Source organism: Drosophila miranda, chromosome 4, assembly GCF_003369915.1.
Source record: "Drosophila miranda strain MSH22 chromosome 4, D.miranda_PacBio2.1, whole genome shotgun sequence".
NCBI lineage: Eukaryota > Metazoa > Arthropoda > Insecta > Diptera > Drosophilidae > Drosophila > Drosophila miranda.
Genome location: NC_046677.1, coordinates 30,269,789 through 30,273,078, shown reverse-complemented (window position 1 = coordinate 30,273,078; position 3,290 = coordinate 30,269,789). Strand labels below are relative to the sequence as shown.

Here is a 3,290-nt window from a genome sequence, read left to right as displayed (position 1 = left end):
TCACGCCTACTTCTATTAGAGGCAGCCCCGATTTGTGTGTGTGTCTGTGTGGGGTGGAAATTTATCTGCCTCAGAAATAGACACCGACCGCCAACCATTCGGCACGGCTCTTCTCCCTCTTGGGGCAGGCACTTTACACACAAATTGTGTTAATTTGCATATTGGAAACTTTTGCCTAATTGAACATAATGCCACTTAATTAAAGTTAAGACAAGTTTTTGACGGTAAGATGGGCTTGCGCTTGAGCTTGGTCTTGGGGGCGGGGCCGTTGGTGGGCGCTGGTTTCTTGGCAACTAAAAGTATGGGCCAACATTTATGGCAGTTTGTTGTTGAAATTTACGGCAATTAGTTTAATATGAGCAGATTATGAGGGACGCAGGCGGAATGGAATCCTTTAGGCAAAGGCAAATTAATTTTTTGGGCATTCCCTAAACATCTACCCACTCACACAGACAGACAAACACACAGACAGACACTTATATGGAGTTGAATATTTAATGGCTCTTGTGCCGCTTGCCTTTTGGACGCCTAATTGGTTGTGCCTTAAATATTTATTAACAATAAAGCGGAAAAACTAATTGAAAGGAATAGATATTCGGGTATGCTTTACAGAAATGGAAACGACCTACAGGTAAGCGATAGGTAACCTTTCCTTTGGATCATATTTTGGGGAAACAGTAAACTATAATAGTTGTGTTTGGTATAGCCACTAACCACACAATTTATATGTTAGATGTGCCAATTCATACACCGAACATGTCGCAAACGAACAGCCAGAACAGCAACGCTTTGCATGTGTGTGCAACACACACAATATTTGCCCCCAAAAATATGCTTATTTCGTTTTCAGAGTTTAATTTCTGTTTTTTATTGTGTTTCCAGCGTATTTTAATGTATGGGTGTTTGTTTAGCGGAGGTGGCTGAACGCCAGAGCCGAAGACTCTGGGATCCCTGTTGAAAGTTAATTGAATACCGATGATCCCAGCTCCCAATAAAGATTGTGAATTTTTTGTTCCTACTGAGATAAATGGACCGAGTCTTTAACCATCACTTTTCCGCCCTTTTTGGAATCTTTTTTGGAATCTTTTAGAATCGGGCGACCTCAGGCGGCTTTTCCCGTTTGGGTGTTGCCGGATCGATACTGCATCCACGATCGTGTGCATCGCGCCAGCAGATGGCTCATTATTTATTTAAATGTACGTTTTACGAAGTATGACGTACATGCTTTGTCTTCCCTACTGCACTTTTCTTTACCTTATCGGCTTTGACCGGGTAAGTTTTCCTTATTTCCCCCTATTCATCTTTCCATTGACTCTTTCTTGTTCCTCTTCTTTTAGTTTGTATTCCCTCCTGCTCTATTCGCCGAGACCCTCTCTGGCCACAATCTGCTATGCCGCGATCCCCTTCTCTTGCCGCGCCAGGTACATTTATTAAGTTATCATTTGTTATTTATTTATTTTATTTAACTCTTCCTTTCATTTTAGCAGGTCGGGTGGCGATATTTTTAACATCATTTACAAGGGGCTTCACCCTTCTGGTCTTCCGGTTCATAAGAGCGAGCGTGCGCTCGATGACGGTTGACCACTCAAGGCGTCCGACCGGCTGACATCACGAACTCCCTGCCGGATTCTGCGCGCGGGCCACGATGCCTAGCGCCCCTCGGGACATGGTGGCCCCCTTCCTGGCGTCCAACGATGTGTTCTCCTCCTTTCGAGTCCGCTTGCCGTCGGTACCACCACTGATGTGCTCCTGGCTGGACTGTGGCAGCCACTGGGTTTCCTGCTGTGGGCCATAGCCCTGACGCAGCTGCTGTTTCACCGAGGATCCCTGCAGCAGGGATCAAATCGACGAAGGAAGTGTGGGTTCACGCCCATGGGAAATGTCAGCAACCACCCCATTCATATGCCGCCGCATCAAACGCTGGGCTACAGCCTCGAGACGAGTAAGTAAATCAGTAGATAATTGTGGATGTATTTTAAAATATATCTTCCTTTAGAGAGGACTTATCCACCCTACGCTTTGGGCCAAACCGAGTCATATACGATTTCTTCCGCCAGACAGAGTCCTATCAAAGCATTACCGAGGCTTATTCGAGATAGACCGAGGTCTATCCCAGCCAGGCCTAACCTAACAAGCTATCGTCATCCTTCGACCTGGCCATCGACAACAAGGACTTTGACTATGGTAACCAAGCGAGGAGCTACGCGGGATGCTAGACTCTAGATAGATCTCGTTGTTGTTAGGTGTAAGATAGATAAAACTGTTTTCCACTTGTTTATTTATTAATAATAAGCTAAGTTTTGATGAATAAATCAGTTTAAAAATCATCCTTGCAAAGAATTGGCGAAATATGACGGACTGGGGTTGTTTGAGTCGTTTCCAAGGGATCAGGGATATTTTTCTTATTATTTTGACGCCGTTCGACAGTCTGGATACTCACGATCCTGGGAGAGTTAGTCCTTCGCCGATCGGCCCATAAATAGCCGAGATATAGCCTTCTACCGATTTGGATTTGCATATCAATATAATACTGTTTTTTTCTGTAGGCTATATCTCTGCTATTTATGGGCCGATCGTGGCGAGGCATGTCTCTACGTGATCGGGAGAGTCCTGCAAATCGACTGCCATCGGAACAAAGGACATCAATTTGTTCACGATTTTCGCGAAAAATCATGATGGTTACATCATGAAATTTGCAAAAAATCGGCCTCATTTTCGTAGTCGATCGGCCGTAGTTGACGCCGTTTGACAGTCTGGATACTCACGATCCTGGGAGAGTCGGTCCTTTGCCGATCGGCCCATAAATAGCCGAGATATAGCCTTCCAACGATTTGGATTTGCATATCAATAAAATACTGGTTTTTTCTGTAGGCTATATCTCTGCTATACGGCAGCCGATCGGAGTGCGGCATGTCTCTACGTGATCGGGAGAGTCCTGCGAATCGACTGCCATCGGAACAAAGGACATCAATTTGCTCACGATTTTCGCGAAAAATCATGATGGTTACATCATGAAATTTGCAAAAAATCGGCCTCATTTTCGTAGTCGATCGGCCGTAGTTGACGCCGTTTGACAGTCTGGATACTCACGATCCTGGGAGAGTCGGTCCTTTGCCGATCGGCCCATAAATAGCCGAGATATAGCCTTCTACCGATTTGGATTTGCATATCAATAAAATACTGTTTTTTTCTGTAGGCTATATCTCTGCTATTTATGGGCCGATCGTGGCGAGGCATGTCTCTACGTGATCGGGAGAGTCCTGCGAATCGACTGCCATCGGAACAAAGGA

General features: G+C 45.1%; 1 long non-coding RNA gene across 1 annotated transcript; it reads left to right on the top strand.

The window, feature by feature from the left end:
- Positions 1 to 774: 774 nt before the first annotated feature.
- On the top strand, positions 775 to 2,263 carry LOC117189068. The gene is made up of 4 exons (XR_004473134.1): positions 775 to 1,272; positions 1,338 to 1,421; positions 1,485 to 1,942; positions 1,997 to 2,263. It is a non-coding gene; the product is annotated as an uncharacterized LOC117189068 (long non-coding RNA).
- Positions 2,264 to 3,290: the final 1,027 nt, after the last annotated feature.